We start from the raw sequence: 11,724 nt of genomic DNA, 5'->3' as shown, positions 1-11,724 counted from the left end.
ATGCATCTCATGGCTAGATGGCCTTCCAACTCAAGCAGGGAATCCCACTGGGGTGCAGCCTCAGATCCTCCCAGTGTGGAGGGAAACACTTCCCACGCGTAGAGATGTCATTACTGGGTTATTCTTGGGTGAAAGGCTGAGCCTCCCCATCCTCCCCTTCACTCCAAGATAGGATGTGAAATTCTATCCCAACACCCCTCCTCTCCCGCCAAAAATAAAAACAAGTGAGATAGTATAGACAAGAAATTATTTTAGTCCTTTAGTACAGTCTGTTTCCTCCTTCACCCCCAGAACAAAAATCGAACTTCTGGTTGGACAGCGTCAGGAGATGTCACTGAGGTGACCCCAGCCTCTGTTTGCAGTTCCAAGTCTTCCGTGTAGGCGTCACTGCTACTGGAACTTTGTAGATGAGGAGCCTGTCTGATGATGTCCTGAACATTTCTATCCTTTCCTCACACAGAGGGTAGCTACTGGGAATATCAGAGACAAGCTATTATTAAACAAGTGTCTCTAGTCCAAGACATCTCCTGTGGCAGGGAAATGAGGGGGCAGGCTGTATCAGTGATATTTTTATAAACTCTGCTTTTAGAAAACATTCTTCAGATGGACGCATTAAGACTTCAACATTTTCCAAAACCAACTGAATCTTATCCCCTCCATTTTTCCCCCTCCAGACACTTCTAATCAAGGCCACCATCTCCAACTTCCCCCACAGACAGTAAAAACATGGCTGGAGAATTCTACTGTAATAGAAAACCAAGGATATATAATAATTTGACAGTGTGTTTCCTTTCCATCCACTAGACAAGAATACCCCCTCCCATTCTTTCCTCCCCTCAGTCACCAGAATGAAGGGGCTGGAAAACGTTGGTCTGGTTCCTTTTAGAGCTGATTCCCCATTGGATACTGCCTGGAGGCCTTGGGGGAGAAGTTCTGCAGTTTGGATCAGTAGCAGAAGCAGGTAACACATCAGGGAACCGGTCAGCCTAAGACAGGAGGGGACAGAAAATGATGAAAGAGTTTCTGATACATTTATCAGCTAAATTGCTATGGGTGACCCCCATGTCTCCTGTAGTCCAAACCTAAGGAATTAACTAAGTAAACTAAAACCTTTATGTTCTTGCTCTGACCTTGGACAATGGAATTCTTTTTATTTTCATTTAGTGGACAGCAAATCTGCTTCTTCCTGCCTTAACTCAAGGTCTCTGTGATGCACTCCTGAGTTTTCCTCCTTCCCTGCATAGTCTCTCCTCCCTAGCCACTGCCTTTCAAATTGGTGAAAATGAAGCTTCAAGATTATGAAAACCAGTACTTAATGAAGACCATTATTCTAATGACAATATTGCTGGGCTCTTCTGAACTTGTTATGCTGGGATCTAGAAACCCTTTCCCCAGCAATCTTTCACACAGCACCTCTGGGGAGGGGTTTCCCACTAACAGGAAATAGAGGTCAAACGAAAACAGTCCAGTTCTCATTACTGAAGAAATAAGATTCAGAAGAATCACTTTTCTTGAGGAAAATGGCTAATTCTATTTCTATCCATAAGACAAAACCAGAATTGTTGATTGCTCCTCAAACATCTTTAAAATCAACTTTTTAAGTTCATATAAATTTTAAACACTGAGCTACTTTCCAGAAGGAAAATATTCAGAAGTTTGAAACAAGTACTCAAAAACAATTGGTTCCAACTGTTAGAGGAATATAATGAAATCAGTATGATCAAATGCTCCATCCCTACCTAGAAGGGGCTATTTCTACCTTTAGGACAGACAATTTCTCTAACCAAACAAAAAGGAGCCCTCTCCTTAAGTGAACTTTCACAGACTATATACTGAGGTCCAGTCAAAAGACAGATGTCCAAAGACAGTAAATTCATCTTGATTATTGTAAACAATTTTCGGTGAGTAAATGGTATTACCTTCAGCCATGATGAATAAAGCGTCTAAACCAAAAATACAATGTGCCTACACCCACCCAAACAAAAGTCAGATCCCCAACTTGCTCTGTTCAGGTTCCTCTCTCCTCCTCCCACACTCCAAGTTGTATAATCTGTCACCTAACCTTTCAGGGTCTCAGCTTCCTCATCTGGAAAATGAGAACAAAATATCTACCTCACAATGGTCACCTGTGAATTTAATGAGAAATATATGTAAGATGCTTAGGACATTTTCCAGAAACAACAGATGTGAAATAAGTATTTTTATTGGTGCTATCGAGCAGTTCCAGATTAACTTTGAGGCTGGGAACTCTCCACATAAGCTCTGAGTCAGTTAATTATTCCTTTTACTTTTTCCAAGTGATAGGTTTTCTCCCATCCATTTCTCCTTCAAAGAACCCTAAGGTAAACGGGCAAAGGGCTTATGACACATAACAAAGAAAGATGCCTATTAAAATCTGTTGTTCTAAACACAACTTTTAGTAAACATTAGAAAGCAACAGGATATTTCCTTCCTCATTTGGAGAGAATTTTAAAGTCCTGTGAATATATTGAGGATGTGGATTACAGACTTAGAATCCTAGGAAAAGGAAGTAATCTCTGCTGTTGTTAATTACCTGTCCCCAGCTAAGACTGTTCCACAAACTAAAAACAAATCCAAAACTTTCTGTAGGGAATATCTAGTTAGAAGCTTCAAATTGACAAGTTAATGGACCAACTCTTTATGCAAAAAAAGCCAGAACTGACAATTAACAAATAGTAAAAATCAAAATTGCAGTACTTACAAATACCAAAAAGTACTGGCCAGAAAGAAATAACCCTTCCATATCAGCCTCAATACAATCAGGAGAAAAAGCAACATATTTTCAAAGTGACACCTCCCCCACTTCTCCCGCTTAAATACTCCAAACTCCTCAGGGAGGAAAGCAGAAGTTATCTCCTCACTGCCCAAACTGGATAACCACACTAAGGGCTTTGAAGCCATTTGCCTTTGACCCATGTGGTCAGAAGTCAGGTTTGTGTTTCAATTCTACCACCTGAAGTGTCACCAGGAGTTACTTGTTTTAACTGGCAAGGTGAGGAAAGGGAAACAAGAATTCTTTTTCCCTGAATACCCATTTAAATTCCTTGACAACTGGAACAAAGTCACAGACAGCAAAGGGACAATGTAACAAATCTACCCATTTTCCTAGTAGACACTGAGTTCAACTGGTAGTCGAGGGCTTTTAATTAAAACATTCTATTGTTTCTAAGAATGTTCACACAATCCAATCCTTCAAAAATGAGTCTAAAGCCATGGAAACACATTTATCACCTTCACACCTGTTGAAGGACACCTGCAAAAATCAACGCTAAACCTAAGCATTTGCATAGAAATACTAACTTCCATTTTGCAACTCTTTAATGACAGGGGAGAATATCCAACAAATAGCAAGTAAAATAGCAGAGACCACAAGGAAAGAAACTAAGACAAGTCAAAAATACACCAAGTAAGAAATCCAATACAACTGGAAAACATACCATAGGCACCAACATTCCTCCTTTGGACACCTGTTCCTTACTGCCCTCAGATGCCCCAGGACAGGGTAATGGCTGAGCATGGAAAAAGTAGGTAATAGGTCACACAAACTTGGTGGTCCTGCACCAAACTACAAAGATTAGCTCAATTATAGCATTGTGCTAATAGTCAAAAAATAAACTAAATTCCTATACAAAGTTTATCCGGTACAGAGGTGACCCTCTTCTCATTGGCTATAGCCTCCACCCCAAATACATCCCACCAGTTAAGAGGGATATGATGACACTAAACAGCATTGTTTAGTGTCATATGCACCCATCTACATCACCAGAAAAAAAATACTGTTCATATGCAAAAAAAAAATTACTAATTGTTAATGCCTGGCCCAATGTTCTTGTGAAGAGCAAGGCAGGGCAAAAACATGTTATCAATACTCTATCCAAACTCCAAGAGAAACATCTCTCTCCAGTTTTTCTTCAGTCAATTTGATCTTCAACTGAGGGTCCCTCCATTCTTGGTAGTGAGAAGAACAGTGAATAATGAAAACAGGTGTTCAGAAACCTATGCAGTATGCTCCCTGGGTAAGGAAGGTGAGCAGCAGTGACCTAAGACACTGACATGACCTCATGTCTAGCAAGACCAAACTTTGAGAAAGCTGCTCCATTCTAGAAAACAATGCCAACAGATGGCAACACAAGGCTTAGATAAGATATGGCTTAGGCTCCAGGAAAGGGAACTAACTTTTTAAAGGATGTTTCTTGACTTTGAGAAGTAGAAAGTGCCTAAAGGGCCAGACATGGTGGCTCACACCTGTAATCCCAGCACTTTGGGAGTCCGAGGTGGGCGGATCACCAGGTCAGGAGATAGAGACCATCCTGGCTAACACGGTGAAATCCTGTCTCTACTAAAAATACAAAAATCAGCCAGGCATGGTGGTGGGCGTCTGTAGTCCCAGCTACTCGGGAGGCTGAGGCAGGAGAATGGCGTGAACCCAGGAGGCAGAGCTTACAGTGAGCCAAGATCGTGCCACTGCACTCTAGCAGCCTAGGTGACAATGCGAGACTCCATCTCAAAAAAAAAAAAAAAAGTGCCTGAAGTTCTACATTCAGTCATCTGGTCCCAGCATAAAAGCAGGTGAAGGAGCCTGCTGAGCTGGTTGTTAAAAGCTCTACACATGGACAACAGCTGTACTCAGCATTTACTCTTTAAGCTGTGAATAACACACCAAGCTTACCTGCTGCTGTCCACAAATACTACTTGAAGCACTTCACCCTTGGTTGCCTGAGTAGTGGCAGAAAGCTCTCTGCTAGGCCTGAGGGAAGACCAGAATTCCTAGAGGACAGGACAGATTTTGACCTGATGAACAATTATTAAGGTACACAGGGAAGAATCTAGATTTTTTCCTTTGAAGTACCTTTGGTCTCTAACAAAGCACGCAAGGCTCTATTCAACTAGCTGACAGAAGTTAATTAGCCCTCTACCCCCAGGGCCTGACCCTGCCCTCAGCTAGCTTTTTGTTTTACTGACCTTACGTAAGTTCCACCTCCTCAGCGTCACCTCCCTCCTCCAGCTGTTTCCTCTTATTTCTCCAGCTTCCTCTTTCTTCCCACCACTCCTTTCACTTTCTCCCTTTTCATTCAGAAATGAATGCTCAGAGAGCAGATGGCAAGTAGTCAACCCAAGCCAGTGAAAACACTTCCTGAGCACCTGGTACAAAGACCAGAAACACACAGTGGGTGTTGGAATACAGAATACGTATTATCTCTGTCCTTTAGCAGTTCATACTTTAAAGGAGAAAGTCACCATATACTCATTCCTCACATATGAAAGGATATTTTCAGGCCAATTTATAATATGGGACAAAAAAAAATCCCTTAGTGATACTTCTTGGGGACAAGAGGATTGTTTGCATCAGAACTGGTAACTTTTACTCCTACAGTAATTTTTCCGTGGCCTCCTACATAGCACATCTAGTGAAGCTGATTCTGAAGCCTGAGGAAGCCCCATGTATGTTCTATACACTTTAGCTGAGGCGTTACTCTAATCAGTTAATAAAAGCACATGAAGAGTCCAAGTTGGTACTACAATGTGTGATTAGTCTTCTCCCAAGAGAACTAAGAAAATTCAGGTAAACTTGACTATTAGAGGGTAGGTTTGGAGTTTGTTCCAGTGATCTCCTTAAAAATGACTTAGGAGTTTGAGATAAAACTCCTGTGGGAAACAGGGAGGAGAAAGGGATGGGGTACAAATCCACATCTCAAATCAGTAGGTTACTCTTCAGCTGTTTCTCCCAATGGCTTGAAGAGCCCTGGTAAACACCCAGTCCTCGACATATCAAATGGACAGCACTCAGAGACAGCTCAGATACAGCCCCACATTAAGGCTGTGGTGAGAATTCCAACCCAGAAAGATGTAGTGAAGATTTCCAAAGGCCAGCCAGGACACCCCAGGGACTAACTTCCCAGTTCATAATTAATCATCTTGAATACAAAACAAAGACCTCTCTAATGTGAACTCTTCTTAGAAAAATGGCTCGTGTGTAGAATTATCCCAGAACTATTACGGAAGCATTAGTATTTCAGTAAAATAATTACTGAGCACCTACTAAATGCCAGGAGCTGTACTGTCACTGGGGATACTTCTAAGAATATTCTCTAGTGAAGAAACCAAGACTTGCAAAGAAATAATTATAAAACAGTTACAGATATTTGTATAAAGTGTTTAAGGAGCACTGGGAAAGGAAATTTTTAAAGGGCTATTTGCTCATTTGTTTTCACATAAGTGATAGTTTTGACACTGTAGATGACCAACTAGGGTTGCTGAATACAAAAACCGATACCTAAGAGGTTGTATGCATATGCTAAGTGTAATGCAAACATTTTTATTGGAAACGAAGTTACCACACACTGGCTTTTAAAACTCATCTTCCTAGAGTGGGTCATTTTTGTGGATCTGTTACTAATACAAATTTAAGTGTATACTCAGCTATCAACACAAATGCAGATGTTTTAAACATTTACCCTTTCACAGGTTCTTTTCTATGATTTTTTTTGTGGGGCTGCTGCATAGTTATTGAGTGGCTACCAGGCCCTGGCCACTGTGTGACCAGCTGTACTCCTGTGGGCCAGCCTCAATGGTAGAGGTCAAAAGAGGGCAAGGGCTTCTCTGAGAGCTGGCTATGCACTGCACACTGGAAAGTCAAGGAGCTAGGCATCCCACTTTCTTGCTGCCAGGCTCTGGACCATGGCCACTGTGACTAGATGTAGTCCTACTCTAGAACAACCCTCAGTACATGGGGTAAGAACGTGGATCAAAGACAGCACCATGGGACACCCTGCTGGCATCTGGTAGATATTACAGGTGTTTTTCACTTGGGTCAGACTTTTCTCCCCAAGGCCTCCCAACTGGAAAAAGCAGGCTGGCTTTAAAAAACCACCTGGTAGTAAAACAAACAAGAATTTCTCATCACAAAACCTGGATTCAAGTTCTGGGCCTGACACTTTAACATCTCTGAGCCTATTTCCTCAAATTGCAAAATAAGACTAAATACTACATGAGGATTAATATGGGCCACAGTATCAGGACTGGGCACAATGGCTCATACCTGTAATCCCAGCACTTTTAGGAAGTCAAGGTGGGAGGACTGCTTGAGCCCAGGAGTTCAAAAACAGTCTGAGAAACAGAGCAAGACCCTGTCTCTACAAAAAATATGTAAAAGGTAGCAAGGGCATAAACCCAAATTTGAGGTTACTATTCTAGGAATATGTGTGATCTGACTGAAGAACAGTGTCTCAGATTTAAGCTATGTGGCACACCAGCCTAAGATTTCAATAATATATTTATTCACAAACATTTATTAAGGTATAGGTAGGTACTAGCATTCTGGACATCTTAGAAGAAATGTCAAAAAGTTAAAAACATAGCCTCTGGGGGGCCAGGCGCGGTGGTTTATGCCTATAATCCCAGCACGTTGGGAGGCCAAGGCAGGAGAATCGCTTGAACCCAGGAGGTGGAAGTTGCAGTGAGCCGAGATTGCGCCACTGCACTCCAGCCCAGGTGACAGTGCGAGACGCCATCTAGAAAACAAACAAACAAACAACAAAAAAAAACACAGCCTTTGCCCCCAGTTTACTATGTAGCTGAGGGAAAGAAAACATACATGTTGAACTAGAGAACAGCTTAAAGTCAACATGTGCATGCATGTGTAGCACACTTTTTAAAACATGTTGAAGAAAAGCAAAGCAGAAACAATGCAATTAGTTCAAGAATGTTTCAGTCATTAGGTGTGATCATGAAGGACTGAGATTTTTAACGGCAAAAGGAACAGGGCTGCTTATGGGATTTAGGGTGTGGGGTGTTAAAATGTATGAATGCTCGATCGCTTGGTTTTGAGAGCATTGTTTAAGCTAGCTGATCCTATAAACTTGAAGACCAGGGTCAGCGTCCTGAAGTAATGCTTAAAGACTCCCAACCCAAGGAATAATATACATACATACTAGTCTCTTCACAAGACATTATGTATTAATCTCTTTACGTATAGTTACCAAAACAACAACAAAAAAGAACCAAAATGATTCCATCCCAAAGAGAAATATGCAGAAATTCTCATTGAGGCAGTACCACTAAATTCAGAGGCAACTTAAAGCTTCTTCTGTAAGAAGCTTAAAAGAGAATGACTGAAAAAGGATATACCTAGGAGGCAACTACTTAAGTCTTTTAGGGGACAATGTCATCAGTTCTTGGTGATCTGTACTGAAAGTGTGCATAGCTTACAACAAAACCACTTACTTTGGTCTTACAATTGGTCTTACTTTGCAAGACCAATTCTGGGAGCAACATTTACTTATCCATTATACTTGGACTTAGGCTAGCATTTAAATTAATTCAAAATTTCTGGCTTCAAATCTGAGGAGTTATTAGTATTAAAATACCTTCTCCAATAATCCACTCAGTTAACGAACAGTTTGTGAAACAGACTTCTACAGTGCTTTGCTTTTAGGGAGTATTAAGTTCTTTCCATCTCGCCAATCAATATTAAACTGTCAGCATTGCATTTAGCTTATTGGGAAATATAAATATATTCAAGTTCCTGGGTCTGTAGAGTTAAAAATATATATATATTTACCAAACCAACCAGGGTAGGGGAAAGATGTAATTGAGAACAGGATAAATTGGAAAGGTAGAATATAACCCATTGTTAACTCATATTATGGGAGTGACATGTTTTAAGAAGAAACTGGAGTCACTGAAATCAGCTCTAACACTTCAGTAATATGAATTTGGGTACAGACAAAAATGCCGATATGGCAGTTGGAGATGGTAAGACAAATCCAAACAGCATCTTGAAGAACTCTATTTGGCAAGTAAACAAATCTCTAGGTTAGTCTAAATCATAGATGCAATGACACCCTGAAGACACAGAACTTGACTATCATCTTGCTGCAAATTTACTGTTTTTAGAGTACAAAGGAGCCATTTGAGTTTTCTTTGGAATGTGCTCATTGCACTGTGAACCAACATTTTACATTTCTAGCCTTAGGTTGTGTATGTCAGCCAGGCGCAGTGGCTCACGTCTGTAACCCCAGCACTTTGGGAGGCCGAGGCAGGCAGATCACTTGAGGTCTTGAGTTCAGACACCAGCCAAGCCAACATAGTGAAACCCTGTCTCTACTAAAACTACAAAAATTAGCCAGGTGTGGTGGTGGGCACCTGTAATCCCAACTACTTGGGAGGCTGAGGCAGGAGAATCACTTGAACCCAGGAGGCGGAGGTTGCAGTGAGCTGAGATTACGCCACTACACTCCAGCCTGGGTGACAGAGACCCTGTGTCAAAAACAGACCAAAAAAAAAAAAAGTGAATGTCACTCTTGGCGGTTGTTTTGTAGTTCAAATTTCTAGGAATGCCACTGTTAAGGGCAGAAGAGATACACCCAGGACTTCCCAGTCCTATCTAAAGGCTATACCTTCCCTTTTGTTTGCCTGATCCTACAGTCCTATGTATTAAGCCTTAATAATTGTTGAAAGCTTATCCCAAAATGACATATAAAGACTCCTCTAATACACAGCACCTGAGGGAATAAATCTACCATTATTTTTCTTAGCCCTTTACAATCTCCAGGTTTGCACTTTTCTTTCTATAAAGAGAATTCTGAATTTTCATTTGCCTCATTTGTGGCTTCAGAGTGCATTTTCAAAAGTTATTTAAAAATTATCAAAGGCACACCAGAGTTAACATCTACAGGATTAAAGACAGGCTTCAATCTAGTTAGTGCCCTTTCAGCTGTCAATCCAATTTGCAGCAAGACTACTAGTTAACAGTAACTACTTTCTGTAGCCTTCCTTGCTACTTAGTGTTAACTTAGCAGGCAGGGAAATCCCTACTGTGTAAACTTGATTCCTTTTTCCCCCACAAGAAGTCCACTTTGTCCATTTTTAGTGCCTCATTCTTTGAAACAGACCGACTTTCTAAAATTAATATTTTAAGGCCAGTTGTACCACACCTGTTTTCTGGACGACTAAATCCCATCATGAGGGCCTAAAAGGTTTAGTATTCTCAATGACAATTTATACTTTAAACAGGAGATAAGTTTGTGTCCTTCCCATTTTTATAAAAGAAACCTGGGGAGAAAGGGATGATGGGAATGACTAAAGTGTTTAGTCAATACTAAATACTAAAATACTAAAGTGTTTAATTCTCAGTAGTTTTCAGCTGTTAATATGACATTAACTACTGTGTGTACTGACTTTCTGATCACAAGACAACCTGCTACTTAAATGAGGCCTAGAAAATAGCAAACAGCTAAGTTGACACATAAGTAGGATTTTAAGGCAAATTTTAAGAACCTCTTAGGTAATACTGAGAAATAAGATCACGCCTGAAACTGTCACACCGTAAAAGCAAAGTACAGGTCTCTGAAAGCATATTCATTTCTTCCAGTTCATAACCAAATTGTTATGCCTAGATTTTATTTCCCCAGCACACCTAACTCCTGTTGCCAATTCTCACATTCAAGGCCTTATTACTCCATACCTGATGTACAAGGTAGGCAGAAAAACAAGCAGACTTATGTCTTCAGTATTTTCTTAGTCCCAGAACCTAGATTTTTCCGTTACAAAATGAGTGACTGTAAGTTAAACTCTACCGAAAACCTAAATGGATGCAAAAGCTGAAAAGGGGAAGAATTTTGCACAAAAGATGGGAAGACAAAGGTAAAGTTACAAGAAAACTTACCCAACCCAACTAACTTTAGAGCTGATACAGAGGATCAAAGGTAGTTAAGCTGGTCTCCACTTTGTTGTACCTATCTACAATGGGGATTATTTCCTGCTTAATTTTGTGTTATAGCTCCCTCTAGTGGCTAAGTGATTTTCCCTAGCACTTACTCCAATGGAGAGCAGTACAGCATGTTGTTAAAAAAAAAAAAAAAATCAAGAGTTGTTTTTGTTCAAAGAGCATTTGGTGGAGATGAGTATAGTATCCTAGAAAAGCTGTTCCCACTATCTTCATGTCCACAGTTCTACCAACAGTTGGCACTTAGAAGTTATCTGGTGACAGAAGTTTTATGCTTTTTAACCCGATGCTTGAGTGTCAAGCTGAACTGTGTTCTGTTTTGCTTACCTAAATATTAAACTTCTTATGAAAAGTCATGTATGACTTTTCACCCCCTGAAATCCCAGCCTAGCACCTAGTAAAATGTTGTAAACTACAAATGTTATATCTGCCTAAGTTAACTTATATATGACATTTATTCCGTTTTTATTCTGTGCATTAATGAAGCACGGAGTGATTTTTATAATAATAAAAAATCCTTCCTTTAATCATTACAAGCTCACAACCACCCTCAGGATTGTTAGGCATTAGCTTTCAAAGCTACCAAGAAGCACTCCAAAGGTCTCAATAACAGGAATAAGTACTGGTTTAAGTATACTATTTTTGGGGTCCACGTTTAAAGCAAAAGTTACCTTAGCAGCATTACTATTTATTCAATAGACAATCACAATAGACACAATGAACAGATGCTTCCTTATAATCTCTTTACTTCATGCCAATCCCAGCTTTTCCTATAGGATCTAATTGGTCAATGTTCCTGTAAGTACTGATACAGAAACAATAACTCAAAAGAATGTTGTATTGTACACTCTAGGATGCCTGAGTATTTGCTTCAATGGGATATAATTGTTGAGTCCACTAATACAACAGAATGTAAAGAATGTGGGCCATACCTTTTTTTCTTGTGGCTGCTTCAGCCTAAAAAGATAGGGGAACTT

At 40.3% G+C, this 11,724-nt stretch overlaps 1 long non-coding RNA gene across 1 annotated transcript; it reads right to left on the bottom strand.

The window, feature by feature from the left end:
- Nucleotides 1-230: 230 nt before the first annotated feature.
- LOC113225235 lies at nt 231-9,227 on the bottom strand. Its single transcript, XR_003309908.1, has 3 exons — nt 4,691-9,227; nt 845-2,126; nt 231-470 (listed from the first exon to the last, which is right to left on the bottom strand). It is a non-coding gene; the product is annotated as an uncharacterized LOC113225235 (long non-coding RNA).
- Nucleotides 9,228-11,724: the final 2,497 nt, after the last annotated feature.

This window comes from Piliocolobus tephrosceles, chromosome 16 (assembly GCF_002776525.5).
Source record: "Piliocolobus tephrosceles isolate RC106 chromosome 16, ASM277652v3, whole genome shotgun sequence".
NCBI classification, from domain to species: Eukaryota; Metazoa; Chordata; class Mammalia; order Primates; family Cercopithecidae; genus Piliocolobus; species Piliocolobus tephrosceles.
This window is presented reverse-complemented; position numbering and strand designations above follow the sequence as displayed.